Here is a 13,479-nt window from a genome sequence, read left to right as displayed (position 1 = left end):
CTCTTCAATATAAAAAAAAAGCAAATTACACACTAAAATTCTATGAGCGTAGCCAAGCAATAGGGGGTTTTGAGTTTAAACCCCCCCCCTTACAGATGGCTTTTTTTAAAGTTTAAAATCCCTCCGAATGGTTTTGAGTTTAAAATCCCCCTACAGAGAGCTTTGAGGTTGAAAACCTCTCTCTTCAATATTATTCTAAAGCAAACTACAGTTACTAGATTCTATGACCGTAGCTAAATGGGGTTTTGAATTTAAAAAAAAAATAACTCCAGAGATTTTTTAGTATAAAACCACCAACAGATGATTTTGACGATAAAACTTCACTTTTCGATATAAAATCTAAAGCAAACTACAGTACTACAGTCACTTAATTCCAAGAGCGTATTCAAGAGAGGTTACACATTTCTACCAGTGGCGGGGCTCATTTAATAAAGTTCAGTGAATAGTCATCTGCTGAAATTGAAAAACACTAAATGTGGCTCAACAAAGATGGCTAAGACAGATTTTAGGAGTCAATTATAGAGATCGGGTGTAAATCAAGGAAATCCTATGCCGAACTGGAGGTTGACACCTTAGTAAGATTGTGACAGAGCGTCGCATGAGGTTTGCGGGACATGTTCTCCGACAAAATGAATTACGCATAATAAGAAATGGGATGACATACTAGTACAACTTGGTGCCACACATTCATGAAGGTCCTCAGAGCAGGTGGGAAGAGGCCTCAGACAGATTAGTGACAGATTTTGTGGAAACAGCTTGACGGCGAATGCGCCGAACGGTGCGGGAGGGTCTAAGACAGTAAGAATAGCACATTAGGTTTTTGAAATAAAACTTTTTAATAGCAGGAAAATGCACTGTAGATACCTCAGAATATGCATTTTGAGTGCGTAATTTGCGTTTTTTTATACCGGGTATTGAAGAGTTATTTTTTAGCTTCAAACCCTACTGAAGAGGGGGTGGGGGAGGTAAACTCAAAACCTCTTTGGCTACACTCATAGAATTTTGAGTGTGTAATTTGCTTTTTTTATATTGAAGAGGGGGTTTATCGTAAATTTTGGAGGGGGTTTTAAAATCAAAATCTTCCTTAACTGTGTTCGTGAAATTTGGGATATTGTCGTTTGCATTTTTTTTTTGTTTTGTGTTATAGAAGAGGTGAATTTAACTGCGAAAACCCCTGGTAGGGGGGTTTTAAACTCAAACCCCCCTAACTCAAAACCCCCCTGTTAGGGGTTTTACACTAAAAAACATCTCCTTTGCTGTGCTAGGGCAAGTGATAGTTTAGTATTAAAATCTCACCTAAAATAAACAAAATCAAAGAAAAAAATCAGTCACTGAAGATTTCTTTTCGGGGGGGGGGGGGGGTTCGCCCCCCCCCCGGCTACGCCCATGATATATATATATGCTCCACCCAGTCCTTAATTTTTTTTTATGCGGCCCACGGTAGAAAAGGTTGCCCACCCCTGTCTAAATGATTAAAATTTGTTATTGATATTTAACCGATCTTTATATTATGCGTTTCTCTGTCGGCCGACTGGGGGGGAGGAGAGAATACATCTAATACCTAAACCGTTTGAGTGGGGGGGCAGGGGGGGCTGTCGTATTTTTAATATTTTTTTTTTGGAGAAATCATAATTTGTGAACAAAATTAGTTGAATTACTATTAATTTTTATAATATGTCGCTTTCCTCTGGTATTTTGGACGATTCGGCGGGGTGGGGGGGGGGATGGGTCGCATATACTGCCCTCCCTTTAAGGGGGGGGGCGGTCCTATTTTTATGGAGAAATCATAGTTTGTGAACAAAATTAGTTGAATATCTATATAATATGAGCTACTTATTGATATTTCAACCCAGTGGTATATTATGTCGCACCACACTTTAATCTCACATTGTATCATTAGTAAATATAAAATGAAAAAGGGTTGTACCAGATGGGATGGGCGATACATGCAATCGCCCTCCGCCCATCGGACATACCAATACTTTTTCTTTTCTATTTTAGTTAAGAAATTACAACATAAAAAAGTCTCTCTAATATAATTTATATATGCTATAAATAAAAAATTTATATCGAGTCGCCCCACCCCCTATTCTTTAATGCCAAATGCAATCATTAGCAGAACTTATAAAAAGGAGTGAGGACTGTTACTCGAGTAACAATTGAGATGAATTCTGAACACAAAAATGTTTTCCTAGTCGCCTTTTTCCCAACATTTACTTAATCTGATATTTTCTATTGTATAAATACATTTAGAACTATAACTTACAATTTATGCTTGAATCCTAAAAATGCAAAAAAAAAAAAAAAAAAATATCTTGATGAGTAGAATCCAACGGGCTATGTTGCTGCACATAAAAATTTAGATTTCAGACGCGAATAGCTCAAATTTTCAGTAACAGAAATTACAAAAGTCATATCGCTGTAAAAGAAGTTACGATAGTTATATATTTATAATTCTCTTCATGGCTCAATATATATAAAATATATAGTTCTGTGAATCTATCAATCGAGGAAAAGAATTTGTTTCCGATTTCCAGTCTAGATATAATTTATATAAGTCTATATACTGATTATATCAGCAAAAAAGGGCAGCAAAGATTACGATTACTAAGAAAATTCATCGTTTAATGTTAGCGAAAAGGCCTTGGCTATGTTTTATCACGCTCACATTTGCAATATTTTAAGTTTCAATATCACTGCAATCTGAGCATTAAAAATAAAAATAAACTTTATAGAATCCTAAATGCTGCTGGTAAAATCATTGGCAAAAAACAAACCCCATTTGGGCAGTTGTTTGAGACAAACATCTATAAAAAAGCTAACAAGATCCTCGAAATAAAGAATCACCTTTTCTGTTAGGATTTTTTGATTTTACCATCACAAAAGAGATACAAGACACCGATGGCAAAGACAAACAGACACAAACACTCTTTTGTTCCCCTGGCAAACAAATAATTAAATAAGAACAATCTGGTATAAACTTTGTCACATGTAAATTATGAGTGAGTCTGGTGTGAATGTACACTTTGGTTTCTTATAGTTATAATGTTTTTTGTTTGGTGTAATGCACAAATTGTAAGACAAATTTCCATATGGACAATAAAAATTGTTATTATTATTATTAAGCCCAAGACATATATATACTACATAATATAGGTGTTTGCTCTCTATTTACCTAGGTAGGTGCTGTTTTACTATTACACGCCAGGTATCAGAATTTAGAAAAACCCAGGTTCGTTTTTTGTGTAACTCTATTCGCCAACACAGTAGAGACCTATAAGCCTATTACATCTCTTTATTAGTATAATTAAATCTATGTATTAAAATCTGTATGGGTGCGTTGGTAATACAGCAGATTTAGAGCTACATATCATAAATGAGATTAGTAGATTTATGTTAATAAATTAAGTGGAATAGATCTATTGTTCTAGAATTTTAAAAACTACATATTTTTGGCATCTCGTACAGCACAGCAGATTTTATAGATCAGGCTGTTTTATTTATTTTAAACAGGGTTCCGGGGAAATTAAATAAAATACAGTCTATCAGTTGTATAATCTATTTCAAGGCAGTGAAGCACGAGTATCAAGGATACTATAATTCAAGGGCCAAGTATCGTGTGGAAGTGTACAAAGTTTATTTGAAGTCAGCCCTTTTTCCTTCTACGTTTAGCAGGGTACAAGAGAAATATGCTCATGATCAAATCAGCCAGGGAAAACCAATGATTTAGCAGAGTTTAAGTCTCTAATTAATATGCATGACTAGATTTTCAAATACGCATATGACGTAATTATCTTCCTTTTGAAGGAACTTCAATTGATAAAATCATTGGTTTCGAAAAATCAAAATTTAAAACCATAATTTATTGTGATGAATCGTTGAACGGATTAACGTTAGTGACCGGTGGGTATTGCTAGTGTATTGGAGATAAATTAAACAATGTCAGAGACTAATTAAACTTTACTGGTGTCAACTAAACACAAAATAATTGAGTTTTAATTTTTAACAAAATTTCAATCCGTCGAAGCTGGTCTTCAGATTAAATTTCCTTTTTTACCGCTAATTAATTGCTCATTGGTTTTTAAAATAAGTTTTCAGTCCTAGAGTGAAAGTCTAATGCTTTCGCAATAGTAAAATTATTTGATGCTATACACGGAACATCTCGCTGAGTTGTGATAGCGGCAAGAGCAGTGTCACTTCCCACATGTAATGTCATAGAGTATTGTGACAGCGGTAAGTACAGAATGAACTGTCACCAACTTATACCTGAACTTGTCCTTGTCACTGCAGTCACACAACTATATTAAGCTTTACTGTCACTTCTGACGCAGGTGTACTTTAGAATGTAACTCTTGTGTGTCTACGAAATGAATGCTTGAACATGGCTGTGATGTAAGTCAGTGTAGAGCCAGCACTTGTCTCCTACTACAACCTTACTTCCTACACCAACACAAACACGTGCAATTCTACAGTTCTATTTTTGGGGACTACTCACCTTTTTTTTTATACTACTAATTCTGTTTTTGTTTTCTTGAAGACTTATGCAATCGTCATTGTCGAGTATTTTATAACTTGTAGATGTTCAGTATCTTCTATTCATCTACAATTTTCGTACCTTAGACTTGATAACTTAATAAAACAACTGGTTTAATTCTATGACCTCCTCCTGGAAAGTTAATAGGAGAAACAGGCTGGATGTGGCAAAAGGTGTAGGCCGCAGCTGGGGCTTAGTAGCCACGGAAAATATTGCTTTCCTCGTTAATCTTCGGACTCGAACACAAACCTTACTATATATATATCTGTGGCATTTTACGTCTCGAGAGACGATCTTTTCCCTTTGCAACTTCTTGTGTGACTAAAGAGGCCAATCCTTGATACACAGCTGCGACCGCAGGTTGGGCATATATAATCAGCAGGCGCCGTTGCATTTTCAACCTTCTTTCTGCTTCTGTTGAGTATGACATCTGCAATCCGTGACCCTTCCTTTATGCTCTCTCTCCATGTGGATCTGTCCAGTGCCACCTCTTCCCAGTTGCCAGTGTCGATTTTGAAGAGCTTCATGTCGCGTTTGCATACATCCGTATAACGTAAAAGTGGGCGACCAGCAGCTCTCCTGCCTTCTATTAGATCGCCATACAGGATGTCCTGTGGAAGTCGACCTACTGGCATTCTACGAACGTAGCCAAGCCAACAGAACGGATGTCCTGGCACCCTGTTCTTTGTAGCACTTCCTCATTGGTTATCTTATCTTGCCACCTTATTTTAAAGATCCGCCTTAGGCATCGGAGTTGGAAGACATTCAGCTTTTTTTTCCTGCCATGAGTAGGTTGACCATGTTTCACTTCCGTACAGCAAGGTGCGCAACACACAGGTCCGGTAGACTAGGGCTTTAGTACTGCTAGTCAGCAATATGTTGTCCCAGACTCTTTTCTGCAACCGTGACATGGTGGCCATTGCCTTGGCTATCCTGTTGTTTATGTCTTTATCCAGTAGAGTGTTGTTGGATATGATGGAGCCAAGGTAACAAAAGTGATCCACAATTTCTAGTGGTTGGCCATTAATACTTACTTAATGTCGATATTTTTGACCTAGGTCGATGTTTTCTCACTGTGCATCCCCCTTAACTGCAAAATCCTCAAAACCTCCCTTGGCTGCGATGGGGCGACTGATGTTTTAATATTTAAATCTCATCTATAATAAACTAAATCAAAGCAAACAAGGTTACAAAGACAGTTTGTGTGGAAACACAAACTTAAAATCGGCCCCCGAATTGGTCCACCCAGGCAGGCTTCAATATTTTCAGAAAGAACATCCAAATGAAATTATATCAAAGACAAATGAGAGATAAGAATGGAGAAAAAAGGTTGACAGATCTTGTGTAGTGCCCCAACGGTCCAGCAGATCAAAGGATGGGTGCAAGTTAATGCAAAGTTAGATGTGAACCTGGCCTAACTAGTTCCCCTTTCAGACCTTGTGGTCTATAGGGCAGATGATGTAAAGTTCATCTGTTTTTGTGGCCTACGGTTAACGAGGGTGTCATGTAGCCAGCACAACGACCAACCGTCTTTACTTTTCCCCAACTAATGTCAGGTACCCATTAGAGCTGGGTAGACTCAGAGGCGCCCAAGGATTCCGAAGTTGAAAATCCCAGTCTTCACTAGGATTCGAATTCGGGACCGTCGGTTCGGAAGCTAAGCGATTTGCCGTGCCTCTCCTGGTCTTCACTTGATTTAGTTGTTTTGAAAATGCTTCATCTCTTATTCAAATTCTCAAACGTAATACATTAAAAAATATTTTCAATAAAATAAAGTTTATAAGATTACTATTCGTTTTAAATTAGGTCTAAATTATAATGCATACTAATTAGCTTTTTCTCTTTAAAAAACTGCTTGCATAACTGATTTTAAAAATTAAATTTTTCGCTTTCAGGAAAAAAAAAGTAGCCGTTGCATCAGAACTTTGAATGGTCTAAGATATTGTGATGTCGGATTTTCAATATCTTTTCTAGTTTACGAGATCTAATCGGGACGGACGGAGCGTCTTTTCCCCTTTCGGGGGCCGCTGATACGGTTAACGAGGGTGTCATGTAGCCAGCACAACGACCAACCGCCTTTACCTTTCCCCAACTAATGTCAGGTACCCATTAAAGCTGGGTACACTCAGAGGCGCCCAAGGATTATCGGTATGGAAAACACTAAAGGTAAAACATTGATTTTACCAGCCGTTATAGTTTTAAAAACTGTTTTACACAAACCTACTTCTGATATTATTAAACGAATTTCTTTAAGCAACAATACAATTCAATGTCACATCTGTGGCATAAGTTATAAAATTAAAAGCTTCTTATGTAATTCTTTGCAAACGACATATATACAATATGGGGTCAGCGTCGTCGCAGACTCTGACAAGCGCTGTGAAAACAGTTCTTCACACCCAATATTTGAGCCACACGTGAAAGATCAAGACATACACGAGAAACTGCTCTTTGCGAAAACTTTTACAATCATACATAAGACTAATTAATTAATTGATTGATTAATATTCAATGTTTGAAGACTACTTCATAGAACAACAAATTCCTATATGAAAAATTTATCCGTAGCAATGGATAATAGACGTGCAAAGAAACAAAACATTTCCAATGTGTTTGGTGATTCCAGTAATAAATATAAATTGTTATTTTGATTAGTTTAAATTTGAATTTTATCAATTAAAAAAAATATATCTCTATAACTTAATGTGTAGCTTTAAATTACTTTTGCACTCTTTAGCTCACTACAGTTACAAATTCGTTTTAAAAATTATTTGATGAATTTGCAAAAGTTAAGCAGGGGGGTCTACCGAAAACCAGAAAACATGGCAAGGGGTCTACGAGACAAAAAATATTGTGATGTCGGATTTTCAATATCTTTTCTAGTTTACGAGATCTAAACGGGACGGACGGACAGACGGACAGATATTTCGCCCAAAACTAATAGCGTCTTTTCCCCTTTCGGGGGCCGCTAAAAATCAGTCAGTGAATTCAGAACCCCCCCCCCCCCCCGCAGGAGGAAATTCATTTGGAGGTGGGTGGGTTGGGGCCCCACACAAGATCTGTCAACCTTCTTTCTCCATTCTTCTCTGTCATTTGCCGATGCTCTGGCCAGCAGTTTTCTGCTCAAGAGTTTACAAGATGGATAATTCTCTATACTTGCAGATAACAAAACGTAAATAGAAATACAATTTCCGCAATATCTGGACTAAATGTATTATAAACATTAGCTATAGTATACTCGCTATACCCAACAAGCATAGAAAGTTTTTTTTTAAGGCCCCTGAAAGGGGAAAAGGCGCTATTAGTTTTATGTGGAATGTCTGACCGTCCGTCCGTTTAGATCTCGTAAACTAGAAAAGCTAGTGAAAATCCGACATCACAATATTTTAGACCATTCAAAGTTCTTTTTTCTTTTCTGAAAGCGAAAAATCTATTTTTTTTAATCACTTATGCAAGCAGTTTTTTCATAAAAATACACCACTTTTACAACTATTCACTATTAATAGTAACAAACACGGGAGGCTCTTTTATAGGGGAGATAAATAGCTACCATATTTTAACACATTTATGCAAATGGTTTTAGATTTTTGTCAAAATTTTTTTTGTACATTTCTATTGTTAAGTTAAGCAAGTTATGTCATACTATTTACCACATTTGCATACAAAAAATGTTTATTTTTTTTAAAGAGAAAAAATCTATTCAGTATGCATATAAGTTGGACATAATTTAAAACAACAATTAATAAAGTAGTTTTTAATATTATCGCGTGAACTGCCAGGTGTTGTCATACTAAAAGGCACCCAACTAAAGGAAAAAAAATTCTTACGGAAATGTGATTTTTCTTGAGGATATATGAATAAGAAATTGACTATTAACAAAAGAATTAGATCAATTAGATAATCATTTTATGAAATCAGTTAGTCCAGGTTCACATCTAATTTTACCTTTTTCACCCATCCCTTGGTCTGCTGCACCGTTGGGGCACCACACAAGATCTGTCTTTCTCCATTCTTCTCTATCATTTGCCTTTAATAGAATTTTATTTTATATTCTTTCTGAAAATATTGAAACCTGTCTTTTTACTTGCCTGGATGGACCATTTCGGGGGGCTGATTTTGAGTTTGCGTTTCCACACAAACTTTCTTTGTAACCTTTGTAACTATAAAAAAATCAAACAAAGCATTAGGGTTTATTAAAAGAAATTTCTATAAATCAAATAAGAACATAAAACTAAAATGTTATTTAGCCTTGGTTAGGCCAATAATAGAATATGCATCCTCTGTTTGGGACCCCTCAACTCAAGAAAACATTAAGAAACTGGAACAGACACAAAATAGAGCAGTGAGATTCATAACAAACGAATATTCACATTTGACTAGAGTAACACCTTTAGTAAAATCATTTAATTTAGAAAGCCTTCAGAATAGAAGATTATTAAAGTAGCAATTATGCATAAAACACTGAACCATAATCTAAAGTACAAAAACAAAATTTAATAAAATAGGGCCTACTCAGAAAGACACAAAGATAAAGGCACATTTCTTGTTCCATATGCTAGGACAAATTTGTACAAGTCCTCCTTCTTCCCTAGTGCTATTAGAGCATGGAATGGGTTGCCTGAGCTAGCCATGAAAACCAGTGACTTGGCAGAATTTAAGTCTTTGCTTAATATGCATGACTAAATGCATGACGCTTAGGACGTAATCATCTTCTTTTTTGAAGTAACGTCTTTTTTATATAAGATAAGAAGATAATATATATATAAAGCGTTTTCTTGCATTTTTCACTGCAGAAACGCACTCTCCTGACATCTACAGTTCATTATTCATCCTATTAAAAATGACCTTTTCAATAATGTTTTACTTAAAAAAATATTGTAATATGAATTATATAGGCCTTTACTACATTGCAAATAAAACGATTGGAAGATATTTAGATTAAGGCTTTGAAGACGATGCCGAAAAAAAAATTTATTCGACAAATAATTTTTTTTTTTAAAAAAGCTTATTTGCAAGTGATACATTTTGTTCAATAGGCATGTTTGTAACTAACAAACAAAAATTATTTCGGAAGTGGGAGAAAAAATTATGTGGACCAATTAGATTCTACTCTAAATTTGTTTGCATTTTTAGGATTGAAGCATAAATTATGAGCTATAGTCCCAAATTTATTTAACTAGAAAAATAGCAGATTGAGTAAAGGTTGGAAAAAGGCGACTAGGAAAAGAATATTTGGTTTCAGAAATCATCTCAATCGTTACTCTTATACTGAAAAATTTCAAATGAATTTTAAATTTTCCAAAGCAAAGTCTTTCTTTAAAAAATTATGATAAATTCATGTGAAATTACATAAACTCTGTCGCCATATTTGACTATTTGTTTTAAAACATCATGTTTTCGTCTGGAAAGGGGAGGGGCGGTAGAGTGAAAACGATTAATCCTCGCTCCTTTTTATAATTTCTGCTAATGATTGCATTTGGCATTAAAGAATAGGGCTGGGGCGACTCGATATAAGAATTTAATTTATAAAATATATAAATTATATTAGTGACAGATTTTCTTTTAATTTTGTAATTTCTTAACTATAACTCAAAAAGAAAAAGTATTGGTTAGTCCGATGGGCGGAAGGCGAATGCATGTATCGCTCGCCCCTCCCACCTGGTACAACTCTTTTTCATTTTATATTTACTATTGATAAAATTTCAGATTAGAGTTTGTGTTCGGTATAATATACAAATGGGTTCACATATCAATACGTAGCTTATATTATATAGATATTCAACTAATTTTGCTCACAAACTATGATTTCTCCATAAAATATGACCGCCCCCCCCCACTCAGATGGCTAGAGTGGGGAGGGCAATAGATGCAATTCCCCCCCCCCCTAGCCCACCGAATCGGCCAAAATACCAGAAGGGGAGTGACATAATATAAAAATAATATTTTAATTCAACTAACTTTGTTCACGGTCTTTGGGTATTCCTCTTGTGTCCAAGTCGATTGAGCACGTCGACTAGCTTTCTTTGCCTGTTTTTTTTACTCACTTTGTCCGGTCCTGGGGCTTTGTGTAATCTGTTTTTCTTTAAAGCGTTGGTCACTTCCGTCAAGGTGAAGACCGTAGTAAAGGTATTACTCACTGCCTATTAGTCTCGGCCTCTCGGTTGGCTAAATTGCGTTTTTCTTTTGCTATCCTGGTACCGTCTAGTGCCATCGTTTAAATTTCACCTAAAATTAACAAAATCAAATCATTAATTAGTCACAAAATTCCCCTTCCCTGCTGGTTTGAACCCCAACAAACCCCCCCCCCCCGACTACGCCCTGCAATATTCTCCTCTCGTTTCTGCAGTTTTGTGCCTAGCGTGCCTCCTTTGGGCAGATTTTCTGTCTGATGAGACGTGCTAATGCGGTTGACCAGAATGAAATGTACCTGCATTTGTCATTGGTCCGTGGAATGGCTTTTCGAGCGGCCGTCAATATAGCTTTCCCAAAGAGGCTCTATGTACAATCGATGTGCTCAAAGTGTATATCAACTTTTTCCAAGAGAGCATCCGATACACAATTGAAGACGCGCCAATTCGCTTTCTCGTATACCCACTTTCGTTTTGGACTTTTCTACTTTTCTGAGATGAATAGACACCTACTTTGCGCAGCGATGTCCGCGGACACATGTTTTGACTCCCCTCCGTGACCCGTGTGTACGAATGTTGTTGGAGAATCATGTAATCATGTATCATCATGTTGGACCCGTCACATCTTCGAGCAGTTTGCACCCAGAGAGATCGTTTGCTGAACAAGTTTGCGACTTGGCGTTTAAACCACCACCAGCCACTAGGGTTCTAACGTAGGTGTGGCCTTCTATATTAAGCAGAAGTTCTGTCCTCGGAGGGTTGTAAACGTTCAAGCATATGAACTTTAGATCACTTTTGTATACCTCCATCGTTAGCGTGTCTGTCCTTCGTGGCCCCTTCAAGGCGGTTTTCACTAAACAAGCAAGTAATGGGTTCCTGACAAATTTGACTAACGCTTGACATTTCTCGTAGGAGCATCGGAAGGCCGTAAACCCCGAGAGCAAGGGAACACTGCTTTTAGATGTGCCAGCTTCCTGAATCATTACAACATGGACCTCGTTCTTACCACATAGCTTTTCAATCTCCGCCTCTTATGCAGAAGATGCCTGTACTCGTTTAGTTGTAAAACATTGAACTGTTAGGTTGCACCAAGACCCTTTTCTTTGTCCCGAGGTGCTGTCACATTTGGTGTGGAGAGGGTCACAACTCCCTAGTCTGTGTTTGAGCAGCTACTTTTGGGTCTGTCGGGCCCGGAAGGCCCCCCCCCCCGGGACGTTGGCTCCGTCAAACGCCCTGTTTTAGCTCTTAATGTCACTACCGGTAAGCTTAGTGGATCCTTGATGCCTTCGTCGTTGGTAGCACATTTTTGGACCATGGACCCAACAAGCACATCGCATGGCCTCTTAGTCGTGTCATGTCCAGACTCACGGTTCCAAGATAATTTTGTACTAGTCATGTTTTTGATAGTTCCCCAGCGGGGGGAGCTCTTACTCTAAGCTAGCTTATGCCCTCGTCGCACTGAGGCGCATACCTGGAAGGTATTGGAGAGGTTGTCAGGGACCGCTACTCTCAGCGCCCGAAAGCCCACCGTCAGCGAAGCCGTTTACTGCAATGCCGTTGTCTCTGAAACGTACTTCGAAATCCCAGGACGCCTATTGAGCGAGACTCTCGTACTGGCGCACTCTGTCCACTTTACAGGCACTCACGCATTGGGCTGGATTTCCTGGACAATGCGAATCCCGCTCGTTTTGGCCTTTAAAACTACAAACGGTGTATGGTCTACATTTCTCCAGGCAAGCACGTGAAAACTGGTTTTGTCATTTTTATTTGCTGAAAGGTGAAAGAGAAGTTCGAGTCAGTTCTTCCGCGGGAGTTTTATTGGCACCAGAAGCTGTATGACCACACTTTAAAAAAACTGTTGCTAAACTTTCACATTATTTGGGTTCACCTACATCTGTGAACAAGCTTTTTCTGTTTGAAAATAAACAAATGTAAGAACAGATCGATGCTGACTGTACTCGGTAGCAGTAAGCTAGTTCCACAGTTCCGGAACATTAGGCACGAGTGTTAACAGTTAAATACCTTACATTAAGTACAACTGTAACTTACAGTGAAGTGTAAAACAGAAAAAAAAATGAAACGTAAATGTATAATAGATTATAAATAGAAATTAAGTTAGCTAGTGTATTATTCTAAATTGTAAGTACATGTTATATATATATATATATATATATATATATATATATATATATATATAGATAGATAGATAGATAGATAGATAGATAGATGTATCTATGTATGTATCTATGTATGCGTCTCCCCATTCCCATTTTTTTAAATGCGGCCCTCGATAGAAAAAGGTTGCCCACCCCTGGTCTAATACATCCTTCATGTGAATAGAAACTGCGTATGGCTTCAGTGTAATATGCATTTCTGTTGTGAGCTCAATGTGAATGCCCTAACCTTCGCTTTATCCGGTATATTATCTGTTTATACTTCCCCCAATAGTTTGTGTATCGGCCAATTCAATATGGATGTTAATGTGCTCACTAGAAGTACTTTCAAGAGTAGGCAACTCCATAATTTCATCATCTTGATTGTCATCCTCTCGCTCTGTTACTAGTGACGCTATGCACGCATGTAATAATTCTTCCATCATTTTCGTACGAGACATGTGACGCAGTGCCCCGAGCAATAGATCAATATTTTTCTTAACTTCACTTTCAGTGTTGTTTTTGTTTTCGTAATATTTCCAAGTCTATTGCCATAAAGTATTTCCCCTCGACTGCATTTCTTTATTTTAACGTTGGACTTGTTAATTCGTTTTTCTACTTTATAAGGCCCTTCCCATTGTAAGGCTAATTTGTTCTGCCAAAG

The 13,479-nt window shown here is 37.2% G+C and overlaps 1 protein-coding gene across 1 annotated transcript in view; it reads right to left on the bottom strand.

Moving 5' to 3' along the window:
• The window catches only part of LOC106072412 (lamin-B2-like), a 53,216-nt gene extending 48,928 nt beyond the window's left edge, over positions 1-4,288 (bottom strand). Inside the window, exon 1 of the mRNA XM_056044959.1 lies at positions 4,267-4,288. The gene's annotated coding sequence lies outside the window, so the exon portion shown is untranslated. The remainder of the gene's footprint in view (positions 1-4,266) is intronic.
• Positions 4,289-13,479: the final 9,191 nt, after the last annotated feature.

This window comes from Biomphalaria glabrata, chromosome 10, assembly GCF_947242115.1.
Source record: "Biomphalaria glabrata chromosome 10, xgBioGlab47.1, whole genome shotgun sequence".
Classification (NCBI taxonomy): Eukaryota; Metazoa; Mollusca; class Gastropoda; family Planorbidae; genus Biomphalaria; species Biomphalaria glabrata.
This window is presented reverse-complemented; position numbering and strand designations above follow the sequence as displayed.